This window comes from Protopterus annectens, chromosome 9.part0 (genome assembly GCF_019279795.1).
Source record: "Protopterus annectens isolate FY-2018-M chromosome 9.part0, PAN1.0, whole genome shotgun sequence".
Lineage (NCBI taxonomy): Eukaryota > Metazoa > Chordata > Ceratodontiformes > Protopteridae > Protopterus > Protopterus annectens.
In genome coordinates, this window is record NC_056743.1 from 584,249,208 (window position 1) to 584,267,783 (window position 18,576).

The 18,576-nt window shown below is 38.7% G+C and overlaps 1 protein-coding gene across 3 annotated transcripts in view; it reads left to right on the forward strand.

Annotated features, from left to right (window-relative positions):
- LOC122811344 (zinc metalloproteinase-disintegrin-like batroxstatin-2) overlaps positions 1-18,576 on the forward strand; it is a 576,382-nt gene that overhangs the window by 236,020 nt on the left and 321,786 nt on the right. The gene's annotated exons all lie outside the window — the stretch shown is intronic.

Below are 18,576 nucleotides of genomic sequence, written 5' to 3' on the forward strand. Positions count from 1 at the left end.
TTCTGAAACTGAGACTTGAAGAGTGACAAGTGTGTTGCGAGTGCAGTGTATTGTTCTTAAATTGTCAGTTTTAATGTAATATGTGCAGTTGTATAACCATGGTACCTGCCAGAAATGGAAGATTTGCTGACATATACTTCTCAGTGCCTGGGTTTGATTCTGAGAGTGAAGTGTAAAGGCTCAAATACTGAGGCTAAGTGGATAAGTGCAAACCATAGCTGCCACCTTTGAAAGTTATTACTATTCCACATATTTTTATTTAAATTTCAGTATTTTTTTCTCTCAGAGCATTGCGAGTGTTGCTTTGCCTTTGTATGACTCGAACTGAACAGCTAGGCTCCATTTGCATTAATCGATATTACAAATGGCACTTTCCTTTCCAGTGAGTGAAGATCTGATAGTGAGTGGGATGTCAATGTCATCTTTTTGACAATAAATAAATGCAGTCTTCATGGAGCTGATTCTGGCATTGGGTTATACTGTACCAGCTTTTGAGGGGAAACTACGCCTGTTTCAATTGCGTAATGAATATTCCAGTGGAGATTATAAAGCATTTTTTCCCAACTGGAATGTTTCATTAACTATTCATTAAGGTGCATACATGCAAATAATGGTATTAACTTTTATTTTTTACTTATTTTTTCTTATTGCCATCCTTTATGTTCTAGAAGCATAACCTCCTATTAAAGGGAACTAGAAGGGAGTTATATTACATTATGTTATGTTATATTATATTATATTATGTTATATTATATTATATTATATTATATTATATTATATTATATTATATTATATTATATTATATTTATGGCAGAAGGAGACAAAAAGCCTAGCTTGTTTGTTGTGTTAAGTGCATTTAACATTCTTCTTCCACTCCATCCCTGAATATCACTTAAAAAAATTGAGATTGCATTTTTGAATCAACAACCTCAATGAAGCATGCAGCATTCCTATAAGTAACCACACTGGTACTTTGGGTTGAACCTGAAAATGTTCCAGTTGACTCAGCATTCTACCTCAGTTAACCAAAGAAACTTAAAAATTAAAATTACAAAGAATAACATAAAATAAAATAACTGCAGCAATTCCTTGGCATGTTTCTTTCACTTTGGAGCTTTGCATATATATATATATATATATATATATATATATATATATATATATATATATATATATATATATGTATTTATTTCCGGTTCGATTAGAGCATCTTCTGCGTGGAGACGTGAATGGGCGTACCTTTGTTGAAGGTTGTGCGTCAGGGCTGGTAACTCGGCACGTAAAAATCAACTACCAATCATTAGCGGACCGGAGTTCCGCTGTGGCGACCCCTAACCGGGAAAAGCCGAAAGACGCAAAAAAAAAAAAAATATATATATATATATATATATATATATATATATATATATAAGTTTACTATCAAAATGTAGAATGTTGGTTCGTCGAACATAAAATACCGAATGGCAGATGGCTGATTTCCATGTTGCCGAATGTTATGAGAGTGAGAGTACATATTAAAGAATGCAACTGTGCATTCGCTGATATGTACTCAATGTTATGGCCAGAGACTGCAGTACAGTGCGGATTGGGAACTGTATCCCTTTCTTCACTGTAGTGTGATCTTGGAGTTGGAATATATAGTTTGTAGGGGGTGTGGGGATGTATCCCCCCCCCCCCACAGGGGGGTGCAGAGGGGCTTGCCCCTCTGCAAAAACATCAGTTGTAGGAGTTACACTTACCTTTACTCCTATATGAACTTCACATTCAGTATTCGATGAAAATGTTGAATCTGCTGAATTCATCATATTCAGTGTTGTCTTTCGAATTAAAAACTTTTTTTAAACCTCGAAATTTTGATAGGAAAATTATATAATGTGTTTGATGATTATGCTAATAGATGGTTTTGGCTCAAATTTTATTTGCATTTCATTACTTTGTTCATAGTCATTTGTCAGAAATATTGTACTACATAAAAATTTGTCAGATGTGAGTGATTTCATATCTGTGCTATATGTACATCATGTCTGCATATTGATAAATGGGCATATGACACAGTGAAACATTCAAGAGAAACCTTGACGAGTGAATAGGTAACAGAAAATACACCACTGGGATCACTTCATTGGCTCTTCTTGACAGAGGCTCAGTTAATTAATCAATGGGGCGGCGAAAGCTGACACACTCTGGCTAGGCTTATAAATGTCCTCGGGCAGATAGCCTAGTACCTACCTATGAACCTATATATATATATATATATATATATATATATATATATATATATATATATATATGTAGACAGATATGTACATATGGGTCTATATTATAATATTGAATGGAACGAATGTCGAACGGCCAAAATATCGAAAGTGCCATTCAAATAACTTGGTTTTCTGGGGGGGGCTGCACCCCCACACCCCCCGCTAATTATATATACCAACTCTGAGACCAGACTACAGTGAGGAAAGGGCAAAATTCCTGATCTTCACTGCACCCCAATCCCACAAACTAGAACTCGATGAACGGCACTTTCGCAATTTCGGCCGTTCGACATTCGTTCCATTCGATATTATAATATAGACCCATAGATATATGGATTCAGTTTATAATCTCAAAATACTGAAATATCGAATTTCAGTATCTCGAGACTATAAAGACGAAAAACCAAAACACCGAAAACCCAAAACCACGAAATTCAAAATAGCAAATATAAACACACCATACACCACACAACACATACACTCTTCTCCCCTCATTACAACAAACAAACAAAGCATACACAAACACAAGAATGCAAACACACAAACCTACCCTACATATAAGCAGGGGGGAAAACACCCCCTCACACCCCCGCTACGTATATATACTAACTCTGAGGTCGCACCAAACAGAAAAAGACAGTAAACTCACCACTACATGCTCTACAATCCCCGCGCACACATACATCACAAATGTACAAACACCACCACTTTCAACAATTACACACTCATATTCTTACCTACCTACCCTAACCCACACCTAAAACTTCTGAACACACTCACATACACTCAAATCCCTACCCAATACCCTAAAAAAAATTCACTTACCTTAATATCCAACCATATCCACACACCAAACCGTAAATCAGGCAAACAGTACATTCCACGTAATGTAACACACCACCATAACAGCGAATTCAATGTTTCCAGATTCGCGGTTATGAGGTTTTGCTATTTCAAAAGTTCGGCTTTATAGTCTCGAGGTACTGAAATTCGATATTTCAGTATTTTGAGATTATAAAGTGAATCCAGATATGTATACTTATGTATAAGTGTACTGCATGTAATCACCCACTCAGTGTTCAAATCACAAAAGATTCATTTGACAAGACTAAAACTCAAGATAATGAAAACCATACACAAAGCCATACACATAAACAAGTCACCCCCCACATCCTCTCACACTCCCTGCTACTTATATATACCAACTCCCAGATCACCTAACAGTGGATAAAGGGCAAATTCCTAATCCACACTGAACCGATCTTGCACAAAGTAATGCCAGCATACTGTGATCATATGTCTATTCGATCTGTTGTGTCAGCAAAAAGAATGTTCCATATCCCAGAGGTTTGACTATATGAATGATCCCTAACCACACAAATACACATACACATACACACGAGCGAAAGGCAACAGCAGCTTACAAGGGCCCCCGATATGCAACTAGACCCCATGCGGTGGCCATGCATGTTTTCTTCACTTTTCTTTGCATTTCTGCCCTATTATAACCAAAAATATGTTTTGTATATTCTCTACCAACCCTGACTGAAGTCTGCTTCACCCCTGCTTACCACCATCTAGCCTTTCTAAAATTCATCCCTTCCTCTTCTAGCCTGTCCTCGCTTTCTTTCTTGTTTTCCCTACATATCCTTTCCCTCCACTACCCAGACTCACCTATAACACCCTCTGTCATGATCTATTATCTCTTTTGTCTCACCCTGTCTTCTTCTTATGATCTATCCTATGAAAGATTCACAACTTGACAAATGACAAGAAATAATACTGAGTCACTGTCCAGACTTTACTGTGCTACTTCAATCTGCATATTGCCATACACACTGCTTATTTGAGAATTTTTGAATCCATATGTATAAAATTTATAATTATTGTGCCAACCAATTTCTAAGGAAACCTTCTATTTGATGTCCTATGTAGTTAATGAAGAAAGAAAAGTGTTATATAATTTTATGTGTTCTGGAGCTTTCTCCCTGGGACTCCACTGAAAATAGGTACCTGTGATCCAGTCAAACCTTCCTAGTAAACAAAAGCCAATAAATAAAAATAAAATCTAGCATACCCTTTTCACAAATAAACCATCTTTGTGCTAACTGTTGGCACCAGCTCTGAGCTGCTCCTCTACGCCTTTCCAAAACTGAGAACTATGCTGACACGCCCTCTTTCCTGTAGAAATATTGAATAATGCCAACTAAAGGAAAGGCTGATGGAAATATATATCTTGTATAACAAATGTGTCTAAAATCTGCTGTCTATACTCCTGTTCCAATTTATGCAAATCTCCTTTTCCATATTTCCCAAACTGGCAGAAGACTTAAAGCCATATAAAACAATCATTTCATGTTCTGATCTCAAAACAGGTTCTTTTCATGATCCTTTACCTATCATAAAATACACCAGCATTTTGTCATCTTATTCAACGTCAACCAACCCCAGTATTCATCCAAATTCAAATGATTGAGATGAAGCAATTCATAAGACTCATAGTACAGACTCCTTACCTTCTAATTCCTGCAATGCATATACCCGACCCAAACAATTGAAACTCCCTTACTATACCCAGCTGTACCTAGCTCCAGGAAAAGGACCAGAGCCTTACCAGTCGATGCTTTTAATAACAGCAGTCTTCTCACCACATCCATCAATCATCTCGGTATTATGAAAACACCCAGTTCAACTTATTAATTACTCTCTCCACAATGACCAGCTATGGACACTCGTAGGTTTTGTAGTCCATGTTTAGCAGTGTTGCTGAACAGTTAGACTTGATCATATCTCTGGGCTTACCAGGTTCCATACCACAGTTGTTGCAGCTGATTTTCATTAAAGTGATACTCTCCCCTCTTTGTTTATCCCCTTTAATACTGCAAGGAAATCTTCACAGACAGTCTTTACTTTATGTATATAAATCTCACAGCTAAGGCCATCAGACCCCAAGATCATCCTTATGTTAAGCAATTTATGCTGCAGACCCAAAATGCCTTCTCCATCCAATACCATAGCATGTACTCTCTCTTCCTCTGTTAAGCTGAGCAGGCAGATAATCTGAAAAGATATATGTCCAGTCTCACACATCTTCAGTAAGGGCGTTGAAATTGTTTTTATTTATTTGAAATGTTCTAATGGGGTAGAGCATTGATCTCAGTGACCAGTTTCAGTCTCAACCCAGAGGCATAGAGTAGCAAAACAAATGAATACAGCATAATACAGTTATGTAACATATTGTACTATGTGAGTTATGTAACATCTGTGAAGGATACTACTACATATTGTACTATGTGAGTTATGTAACATCTGTGAAGGATACTACTACATATTGTACTATGTGAGTTATGTAACATCTGTGAAGGATACTACTACATATTGTACTTTGTGAGTTATGTAACATCCTTGAAGGATATTAATACATATTGTACTATGTGAGTTACGTAACATCTGTGAAGGATACTGCTACATATTGTACTATGTGAGTTATGTAACATCTGTGAAGGAAACTACTACAAATTGTACTTTGTGAGTTATGTAACATCCTTGAAGGATATTAATACATATTGTACTATGTGAGTTACGTGACATCTTTGAAGGATACTACTACATATTGTTCTATGTGAGTTATATAACTGAACTTATGAACCTATGAATTTTTGAGGGATACTAATGCATATTGTACTATGTGAGTTATGTAACATCTTTGAAGGATACTACTGCATATTGTTCTATGTGAGTTATGTAACATCCTTGAAGGATATTACTACATACTGTACTATGTGAGTTAACGTAACATCTTCGAAGGATACTACTACATATTGTACTATGTGAGTTATGTAACATCCTTGAAGGATATTACTACATATTGTACTATGTGAGTTATGTAACATCTTTGAAGGATACTACTACATATTGTACTATGTGAGTTATGTAACATCCTTGAAGGATATTACTACATATTGTACTATGTGAGTTATGTAACATCTGTAAAGGATACTGCTACATATTGTACTATGTGAGTTATGTAACATCTTAGAAGGATACTACTACATATTGTACTATGTGAATTATGTAACATCTGTAAAGGATACTGCTACATATTGTACTATTTGAGTTATGTAACATCTTCGAAGGATACTGCTACATATTGTACTATTTGAGTTATATAACATCTTTGAAGGATACTGTAGCAATAACCCATGTCTGGGTGTGGGTAATGCTGGATTGACCCACAGTTGGTGTGGTTTGGTCATGAGGGAGAAGCCCAAGTGATTAAAAAGACAACCATGGGTAAATCTAGCATTGCCCACACCCAGACGAGGGTTATTGCTATTATACAATGACATTATTTAAGAAAAAAAATACTTACTTTTCTTAAATAATGTCTTTGTATAAGGGCAACGTGCTGTCCTTCCTCTGCTGGACATTTCCTTCAGCCTTATCTGATGTACTGCACATGCATTTGGAACTTGCATTCCCATGCATACCCAGTACATCAGTGCTCGAGAAAGTAAGCAATGGAGAAAAGAAGATCTCCGTTGCTCCATTTTTCTTTCTTTTTTTTTTTTTTTAATTAAAAAAACTTTAGGGCAGTTTAGGGGTAGGAGAGAGACAGCATGGAAGAAATACAAGAGATATCAGGTTACATGTGTTTATTTTTAAATAACGTACCTGATTTCCCTAGTATTTTGTCCAAACTGCCTCTCTGGTATGTCCGGAGTCAGGAGTAAAGATTTTATTTTTATTTTTTAAGAAATAAAAATAAAATTTAAAGAATATACCAATGGAAAAAAAGTCTGCGCAACCGGACCTTTTTCCATTGGTGTATTCTCGGATTTACAATTTGAAATGCTGGTTGGGCTGGCCAATCAGCATACACATTTTGGAATGTTAATGGCCAGTCATTGTATAATATTACATATTGTACTATGTCAGTTATGTCACATCTTTAAAGGATACTACTACATATTGTACTATGTGCATAGTTGCGTGCATAATATATATTTCTATGTGAGGAAAGAGGTAAAGAAGAAAGGGGGTGAGGAGGGATGAAATGAGGCTGAAGGGTAGTATGTGTGAGCTGCAAGTTGGAGGATAGTGTAGTAGGGAAAGAGTTATAGTAACAGTTTACTTACAGATATATTAGCATTGGCATCATCATCAACCCATTTTTTTTCTCATTTTGCACATCGGATCGGGTGACACATCAACAGTGACCATCACCTAGAGCCAGAGTTCACTCCATCAGGTGGCTAACCTTGCTTACAGATGGATATTATAAGGTATAATATGCTTACACATAATTTAATTGTGTGGTTATGCTGTGTCCTGTAGTGGAGCATTTCATTTGGATTGGTTTAGAAGATACAATTTTACCTTAAGTTATGAATGTCTTGGAGATATGCCTAGAACACTCATAAGGAGCATAATCTGTGCTCAGTCCGCCAGTGTTCACCCATATCTTTATACTTGTGATAAAGTGGATCAGGATTATTCTCAAATGAAAATCTAACACTACTGGTACTGCACTTCTGCACCATCATCTGCTAATTGTACCCTCTAACAGCTTCCACTCTGAGCAGCCGCCCCCCTTAAATATTAAAAAGTACCAAATTCCCAAGTGCTAGAATCTTACACGTGACCTTGAGAGCTTTCCTATTATTATCTTCTGCAGATATATGCAATCTCAGTAGAAGACAAACAGGAAAAATTAAAATCAGGTTCTGGGTGTGCAAGGATAGTGACTGATTTGTGCTGAACATCCCCAGGATACACATAAAAACCTTAAAATGCAGACAAAGGCTGCACAGCAGAGAAAGATCATAGAGGCAGAAATATGGCAATTAAATATTTTGAGAAATAGAGCATTAAATGATGGAACAGCATACAGTTTATTTAATGCATTCAGTCTAGATTATGCAACAAAGTTAGCTGATATCACCAAAATAGATTAAATATTTTGTCTCGGAAGGTAGTTGCAAAGGTTTTATTAAATTTGTCTAGTATATACCTTTAACTTGTTGTATAACTGTATTACATTTGCAGTTTTATTATTTTTATTAGTTTTATTATTTGCAGCATAATTCCAAACTTGAAATATGGTTTGTTTCTACTGAAAAATAAAACAAAAAAAATTATAATATGTTTGATCCATTTTTGGTGAGGCAGGAAAAGAGCCACTTCTGTCAATGTTGAATTTTGGCCAGATTCAATAAAGCCTACATGGTCCATTTACATTGTGTGCATGTCGCGGCTAGGCAGACACACTGTAGCAGACTGTTTTAGATTCAGTAAGTGACTCTACACTGTGTTTAGAGGCACGCAAACAAGGTAAACACCATGGCATGCTAATCACAGCATAAGCAACTGAACTGTATGCTAATCAACCAATCCAAGATGGAGGAACTATTCTATAAGCAGACTCAGTGTTGGTTTTCCCTGTGAATTCCAAAACCTACTGGAATACAGGCATGGAAAGGAGTCTACAAAGAAACAATGTTAGGGGCTGCTGTTGTTTTAATTCATGTGTATGTGCAACAGGCTGAAGTCTATGCTGCTGCTACTGCTAATAGACCAAGGCCAAGATGGAGAAGACTTTTCAGACCCCATTTAACTTATCACAATCTACATAACATGGAAATTGTAGAGCACTACAGGGTGGATAGAGACACACTACAGGATCTAATGCAACCTCTGTCATCCTCAGTTTAGAACCAGGGTAAACAGAAAGGGAACCCATACCAGTGGAGACAAAGGTATGTGTAACACTTAGAATTTTAGCTACAGGTACATTTCAGAGACCAACAGGGGACATGCTTGGGTTGTCACAGGCATCAGCATCCAGGATCCTCCATCATTTCCTGAATGCTATGCTCCAGCATGCCTGTGACCACTTATATTTTCCCTGTACTCCTGAGGACAGGGCCAGAAATATGCAGGAGTTCTACCCTGTAGCACACTACCCTGAAGTACTGGGCATCAAAGATTGCACACATATAGAAATTAAGGCACCACCCAAAGAACAGGGAAGGCTCTACATAAATAGAAAGGGCTTCCACTCTATTAACTGCCATGTAGTGTGTAATGCCAAGGGAATCATCTTGAATGTATGTGGTGGCAACCCAGGCAGTTACCAAGACTCACATATCTGGTACACCTCCCAACTGTATTGGATGTTCACTAGGGGGAATATCCTACAGGGTCATTTACGAGGGGATGCAGGTTATGCAGTGGAACCATGGCTGATGATGCCTATCAGAAATGTGCGCGCGCACACACACACACACACACACACACACACACACACACACACACACACACACACACACACACACACTGAAGAATACCATAATGAGGCACACATTCAAATCAGAAATATCATAGAATGTGTGTTTGGGTTGCTGAAGTCACAGAGCCCTGCAGTACAATCCACATACATGTACTGAAATATTCACTGTATGTGACATGCTACACAACATCATCCTTAGTAAACAGCTTCAGCAGGATCAACAAGGGGAAAGGACACACATCCCAGCACCAATGGCAAGGTCAGGTGAGGAGTCAGAGGGGGAACCAGCAGCTGATGTGGGTGTAGACAGATGTAGGCATGCTCAATATGCCCTCACATTGGCTAAGAGGCAATGCATAGCACACTCACTTACCACCTATGGGGCTAAACCCTTCATCCTATGCACATACATATAGTAACATTGATGTCAGCCAGTGCTCACAACCTTTACCTACCCATTTAATGGCTGTGTACAGCTAGCATCAGACAGAGTAAGCCCTGAACTAAAACTGTAGCAGCTGCTGGATTTACAAGATAAGTGTTGAACCTGGAGAGTATTGTGTAATAATACGAATGAATGGCATATCCTTGCATGTTGTTACTTGGTAGGGTAAGCAAGTAAAAGGTGGGTGATTTGTACAGAAATGACTTTAACATGTGACAGCAGAGACTTATGTGATGTATATGTGTCTATTATTAAGTAGTAGACCTCTAGCATCAAAGATTCACACAGTCATAACTCTCAAAAGTACTGATGGTCACTTAATGTCCTCAGTTTAGCACCATACGTTTGTACTGGAAAATCATTAAAGTGGGAAGTTAGAAAGTAATGAAACACATTTCAGTTTCAGACTTCACAACCCTCACAGGATCATTAACAATACTGATGCAAAAAAGTTTGATGCTATCAACTGTCTAACTTTCTAAGACCAATATAAGTCAAAGATACAATTACCAATTCAACATTACAAATGCAGATATACTAAGCATGAAGTCAGCTATGTACCCTGAGCATCTGACACAAAGCATGGAAAACAGGGATATGGCACAGTTATCATCACTTGCACAGGGTGTTCTGTATGTGTTGGGGGGGGGGACCTAGGCTGACACAAAAGGTTGGTGAGTCTGTGTGAGTAATAAAGAGAAGCAGGCAGACATTTGGATAAAGTAACAAATGGCCAGTGAGACAAAAATTAGTTTTAAGCTTCACGGCTGAACCATGTAACTATTGTACATGTGTCTGTATGTGTCCTCCAGGTGAAATTGGTGTGTGAGTATCTGTATGAACACAGCCAAGCTCTGCATTAGCTGTACGTCTTGGTATGTCAGACAGGTGTGAGTTGTGCATGGTAGAGGTGGCAGTTCATCACTGTTGTACCCATCTAAGAGAACTGGCTCTGCCAGGAGTTGCACTGGCACGTCCACACCCACAGTCAGATGCATTCTGCTATTTAAACGTGACTGTCTGCTGGATGAGCTCCTCTTTCGACAATGCCTATGACCACAAACCCATGGCCTGCCATGTCTGGTTGTGGACAGTTCAACCACTGATGGAGCAGTAGAAGTGCTGCCACTATGGGAGTGTGATCAGGCATGGTCATGCCAGCTAACAGCAAATGATGTGGCTGACTAATGCCCATGAGGATGCCATTCCCCTCCCAGCAGATGTACCATCACAGACACTGCCCATTCCAATGTGTCATTTATCTGATCCATTGATCCAGTAACATGGTGGAGGCAGCCTTGCATGTCAGCCTGTACCACATCTACAACCCTAAGCATTTCTCTGAAGCACCTATGAAAACATGCCTATGCCTCCGTGATGGCCCTAAACATATGAGCGACACACGACGAGACACCTGGTTTAGGTGGAGGATGGACAGCAGGCCTCCTCCAGGCACCCCTAACAACTGTCCTGCATGGCACCTCACCCACACTTTGGCTATGGCCAGAGTCAACAGGCACTGAAGCCAAAGTAACCACACTTCCCTGATTGATTGTTTCACCCTCCACCTGTCCGATATCTAAAGGCTCACTTGAATGGGTAGGCGTAGGCCTACTGTCTGTGTCCGATGGAATTACAGGGGATGGCTACATGTCAACCTCAGTGTCAGATTCAACCTCTGCACCCCCTGACTGTGCCTCTGTTTGTCAACCTTTATTATCAGAAGCTGCTAATACTCTGACATGTTGTAGAAGTCCAACACTTCCACTGTCAGGATCACTTGTGATAATAAGCAACAAGCATAGGAAAAAATAATAACTACACTACTATAGTCCAGTATATGTTAACAAACTAACAGTGGTGCCACTATTACAGACAGTATAGCAATACACACAACAGTCCTGACACCAACATCACAAACTAAATATTTGTTTGAACTGCTCATCAGTATTGACATAAAAATGTTTGGCTTACGATGTGAAGATGACTGGAGGCTCCCTATGCTGGATGGTCCTAGAAGAATTTAAGCAAAGGTTAAGGACAACATCATTACAATTAACAGTAACACAGGGGGTAAAACTGTTTTCCTTTTATATGCCCATTAATTATACTTTCAACAAGAACTTGGATAACAAGTCCAACCTAAGCTCATGTGTAAGCAATGAGAATGTGTAACTGTAGTAATCTACAATCCGCCCAACCATTTTCTTGTTTAACAGAACTAACATATTGATGTAAATATTTTACTATACAAAAGTATTTAACAACTGAGATACATAAGCCTACCTGGAAGGTCCTCCTGGGACATACTTGTTCTCCTTGAAACAGTAGCAACAATGTCAAGGACATGCTGTTCTTCATCTTCGTGGGAGCTGTCTGGATCCCTTGACAGTGGACAAAAATTATTCATTTGCTGTTAGTGGTGGCTCTGTAGCAAGTCCTCCTGGTACCCATCTGATCATGGACCACTGCAGCTGCTCTCCTCCATGCAGATGAGATTATGAGGGTCATTGAAGGGTGTTTTGGGGGATTGAGATGTCTGAGTGCCATAGTCCTAGGTGTCCTAAAACACAACAGAAGGTTAATACACATAGGTATCACATAACTGAAAAATACCTGTGCCCAGGTTAAAACAGAAAAGGTAGCATTTTAGTATCACCCACTGGAGAAACATAAAACAGTCTAGATATCTAAAATATAAACAACAGAGATTGTGTGGTTGTAACATATTACATTCACACACAAGGCAAGGCTGGATACACAAAGAGGGAGAGTAGCAATAACAACATATTCTTGTTTGAGCCAAAACAGAAATGCAGCTTTGGTCCCCCACCCTGGCAAATGACACATTCTGCTAACAAGCCATCAGTGAAATGCTAAACATGCTATCAGATGAACTGTTCCTGAAACATGTGTACAGATTTAACATAGAACATTCCATTTTAAGCTATTGCTAATCATGTATACCTGTGAAATGACATGACAAACATGCCCACACCATCAGTACACTTCTAAGTAATGCATACACATAACAGTAGAATTTGCTAATTAATATATATATATATATATATATATATATATATATATATATATATATAGGAAACCATTTTTTCTTGATGACATTTCAACATGTGCAGTATATAGCTGAAAAATGCAAGCATATCTTCTCCAGCTCAGTAGTCTTCTGTGCATATATATCCCAAAGTAATAGCCTCTTCTATGTTCTCCACATAAACAAGTCTCCTCAATTTCAGGTTCCCAAGCTACACAGTTGCCTTTTTATGGTGTAGATTCAGGGATGTAAGCACGGTGAAGATGCAAATGAATTGTGAACTCATTAAAATTGCTAAATCCCAAATACTTGGCTCCATGTAGTAAATATAAACATAGTGCAGGCACTCCCACAGTGTTTGTTGCTAATGGATTGCAACTGTGAATGCTTAGTGGTAGTGAGAAGGAAAACCCAACAACATTGCAGACTGCCCTACCACCAGTGGGTGTGTCAGGTTAGACTTGCAAAGATTATAAAAGTAATTTTATGACTGCTGGAAATGTAGGTAAGTAGCACTCAATTCACAGGTTCTGTTCATTATTTATTTATTTATTTGTTTGACATTTGTTGACCAGTTAGTCCAACTGGGCAGGTGCCCCTTTTCAGTGCAGACCCAAGGAGAAAAGCTCCAAAAAAGTTACAAAGTATAAAGAAGTTACAAAGTACAACCCTTTTCAGAGTATAACAAGAAAAGAAATTAACACAAATATGTACAAGATAATAACAGTTAAGGTTAAAGTGCACATATTAAGTTATGAGGTTAAGAAAGCATATGCAAGTAGTAACAGTAGGTAAGAGGTTTTCTTTTTTACAAGCAGCAGTAACAGTGTACAACTAGAGTTTCGATTTTACAAGCTAACAGATGAGTAAGTTTATCCATACTTGTAGTCACATAGTAACAGTAATGTTATCTGGTAAATACTCATAATGACTAAGTCACAGTAAGGTTACTTGAAAAGTACAAGCAGAAAGGAGGTAGTTTAGTAGAAGGAAAAAGGGGAAAATAAGAAGGGTTAATTAAGTACAGTTATTAACATCCAACCTCCCTTTCATTTGTTGACAGCTGTATATCACTGACATTTAATATCCTCACACATTTTAAGAACAATGATATAGAATGACTTGCAGACTGAATGTCTCAGATTACTGGTCAGATAAGACAAGAATGAGCAACAAACACAGAGAAGTAAGACAGAGCTGCATTTTTGCAAGCAATAGTCATAAATGCTTGTGTGATCACTCAGTGCACTAAATCCAAAATGAATGTGTTTGTTTTCTTTTGGCTTTTCCCAGTTAGGGGTTGCCACAGTGAAACTCCGGTCCGCTAATGATTGGCAGTCGATTTTTATGGTGCCGAGGTGCCAGCCCAATGCCCAACCTTCAACGAAAGCATGCCTATTCACGCATGTCTTTCGAATGCCACTACATGTGCAAATAACTATTACATGGTTTGTTAATACTGTGGATGATGTTGCAGTTGGTTGTATGCAGAATGATTTCAGTTCCCTGCTGCAAAGCTGTGTGGCAAAGAGGGATAAGGCACCCTTACTGTGTTCTGAAGGTTTATGAGTGAGAGTTCAAAACCAGACCTATGTACACACATTTCATGTGTGCTAACAAACATTTCATAGTGTTTATTTCATAGATCGCTTTTCTTTATTTCAACTACTTTTCCTTTTTATTTATTTATTTTTTGGGCCAATGTTTGCTTGGTGCATGGCTTAGCACAAATATGAAAAGCTGGGAAAAAGAATGTCAGGTTTGGCTATGCTTTTTTTATTTTCACAATGCTTAGCAGTGCACAAACTAGGACCAGTGGTCCACAGAGGAAGCAGACAGAACACCTGCAGAATACCTGCAGACAGGGCATCTGTAAAAGTACAAAGGTCAAAACAATACATTGTTATAATTTTTGCTTTCCATCATGCAGTGCTGCTCGATCCCAACACCTGCAATCATTGAACACCTGCAGACAGGACACAGACAGACAAAAATTGAAAATGTATGCATTCAATTAATTCTGTTGGGTACCAAGTAAACATGCTAAATGGAGTTGCATGGTGATTGCCACAGAGAATTTAAGAATGAGTAGGAAATTATAGGAATGTCATGTAATTAGTCCTGTGGCAGTGAGTGCAACTATAGGACTGGAGTACAGATGACCCTGCGTTCTAGTACGGGGTGTGCAACCTATTTTTCCTGTTGTGACAGTACATTTTATAACAATGAACTGAAAAATAGACAAGTGTTATTTCAACATTCTTGTGGCATCAGGTGTAAGTGTAGGACTGCCATACATATTGTTCTGGGTTCTAATACAGGATATTCCAGACCTTTTTAACAGTGCAGTGGTGCAGCAGTAGTGTTGTTGCCTCACAGTAAGAGGCTCTCCTGTTTGATTCTCGGCTGGAGTGCCTTCTGTGTGAAGTCTGTATGTCCTGCCTGCATTCGTGTGGATTTACGCTGGGTGCTCTGGTTTCCTCCCACATTTCAAAGACATGCATCTGGAGCATTTCTGCCAGGGCCTCCACTGAAAATTGGCTTTGCTCCAAGTCGGACTTTCCCAGAAAACAAATGCTAAATAAAAATAAATAAAAAAAATGTTACTGTTGTTCCACTTCCTATTATATTCAGTCTCACTTATAACACTTTAGATAGTGCAGCTGATATAAATTATATGTATGAGGGATAATACACCCTTATTGTGCTTTCAGATGTATGACTGAAGTATACTGCCTGCTGTAGTTATGTAAGTATAATTCTGCTATCTGGACTTGCATGGACTTCATAATTACATAGGATACATATACAACTGGAACTATATACAAGAACCTTGTCAGGTCATGTACATACATATGTAACACCTCAAACCGTCATCTGTATTTATGAATGATCCCTAACTATATCTCAGCAGCACTTCTTCTGTGGCAAAAATGGAAAATCAACTTTGTAGACGAAACTGTTTTGTTCATCACACCTACATTTGAATCCCACACTTTAAAACTCAATTTTATCAGTGTATAAAGCCAAAAACAAATGTGTCAGGTCATGATATTATGCCCCCAGTGCATGTCTGTAAACTTAACTTACCTAACAGTTGCCTTGCAATTTTTAATATATATTTCCAAGCTACATCAGCAGACACCAATAAAACTAAGGTCAAATGTCAGATTAACCTTCCTTGGCACTGCTGCTGTCCACTAAACATCACGCAAAACTGGTTGGTATAGTTGCTCTGGTTTGCATGCTACCAGTAAACATGATAACTGGAATTGGTGGGAATGTATCAGTTGCCATTGCTCTATTTCAGGTGTTAGATATGTCTGGAGTTACTTGGAAAGCTGCCCAGTTTAGGGCACAGAGGTGAGGTATCCAGGAGTCCAGGATATTCACTGGACTCTTGGTAAAGTACCACAGCCAAATGCTTCTTCAGGGGGACTGTTCTGGCTCCCAGTACAGGTCTGAGGCATGGAGTAGTTTGGCTCAGGCTGTTATCAATGTTACTGGCATCCCACACACTGGAGAACAGTGTAGGCATCATTTTAATGACCTACAGAGGCTCAAAAGGGATACACTCAACCGTTGGTTGACTGAATTTGAAACTGCAGACATCCCACAGCTGTGTACGTATGATAATAAAAGAGTATTTGTAATACTTAGAAAGAAGATAAATATAGGCAAGACTTAATGCTCCTCTGTTCTTTTTTGCTCGTTCCCCAGCTAATGCAGAACTTGAGTTCAATAGATGGGCTCATGCTGCTTGAATGGACAGATTGAGAGAAGCAAGTGGTATGTATGCAGCACAAGAGAAGTATCATTGTAGCTTTAAAAGTTAAAGATAGATTTTGGGGTTTTATACAGTTGTATCAAACTGAGCATGCATATCCTAACTGTAAAAGCAAGTATGCATGCATTACTCTGTAGCACAAACCAACTTTAGGAGTCAAATAAAACACTGTAGTTAGAGGTTATGGGTTCAAATACCATGAGTCACAACTATATAATACTGCATTTCTTTATTAATATTTACATTAAATTAAACTATATACAAGTGGCAAAAATGCCCTGCTGTTAACTGTAATCTGTATAATTGAAACATGCGTATGTGCAATATATGCACTTTTCAAGGATTACTTTCAGCAATCTGTAGTTATAGTGTGCATTTGTTAGGACGTATACTTAAATGTACTTCAGATAAAATAATTGTATAATTGTGTTAATTCATTTCATGTCACATATGATGGTATTAATTTTATCTTTTTTTTATTTCTCTCACCCCAACCCTTATCTCTCTTTTTTATTTTCTATTATGTCATCAAAATGTCTCTATGTCATTCATGTGTACGACATCACTAAATACTACACAGCACAGTGAGGTAGGCCAGCCCCAGTGGATCAGCCTGCCCCCACTCCACCAGCTCCAGCACCGATGCCCCTGCAGTACCTGCACCCTCATATAGTACTGCCCTGGCAGCTGGTGCTGTGATACCCTCTGGGAACAGTGGTGGAGGTGGGGATTTCATCACCTTCCAGGAGATGCCATGGTTGGTGAGTAGGATTGTGCACTGCACCATTAGTGTACACCTACACTAGATGTAGAGGCTGCTCTCCCTCAGGTACATAGGAGGAGAAGACATCAAGCACTCCAGACACCAGTAGAGTAAGGGGACAATGGTGACAGTCCAGTGGGTGAGGACTCGATTCTCACTGTCTCCATGTTTGATGGCCATGAGCCTGCATTGTCCCCTCCCACACCCCAGTCATGGTGTCCCACAACCTTTTGTGTCCTTCACCGTACCTGTGTCTTGTCTTGTTTGTCTGCATTTGCTTCCTGAACTACCCAATGTATGTCCTGTACCCAGCATTCCTCTCTTACTGAATTAAAAAAAATGGGTACCCGTCTCACAAAAAAAAAAAAAAATCATCCCATACATAGCCCTCCATGTTGCACACATGTCTTTTTGACACACTTGATTCAATCCAATTGGCTATACAACATGATTACATTGTCACCCCTCTCTCTGGAGGTGACAGTCCAACGTCAGCTAATATTCTGTACATATTATCAGTTTTCACTGTTGAAGAAATGGATAGCTGTGGTTCTTACCTCCCTCCCACCTGCACATTCCTGTATTGCTTTCCTTTTGTTCTTCCCCTGCTTGCTCCCCATTTCACCATTTCCTATCTATCCCATTTTAACACCTATAATGTGGTCAAAAAATAGAGTCGCACACAACGCACATAAGTACCAGTAAAAGCAAAGGATCCCTTCACTTTTTGGCCTCCATGTTTATGCAGAGTTTGGCATCATGCACCAATGCCAAGTGATGGTGAACAGCCCTACAATGTTGTGGTTACCTCCATGCAGTGCCACTTAAACCCCTGTGCTATGCCAACACACAGCAACACATACTATAAAGAATTCATGTCACTGCATTATCACTGTTTATTTAAAAGTATTATATACACCTGGATTCGAACGCAGTTTCATCTGGGTTCAAAAATAAATGTGTTAATGTATTTACACCTG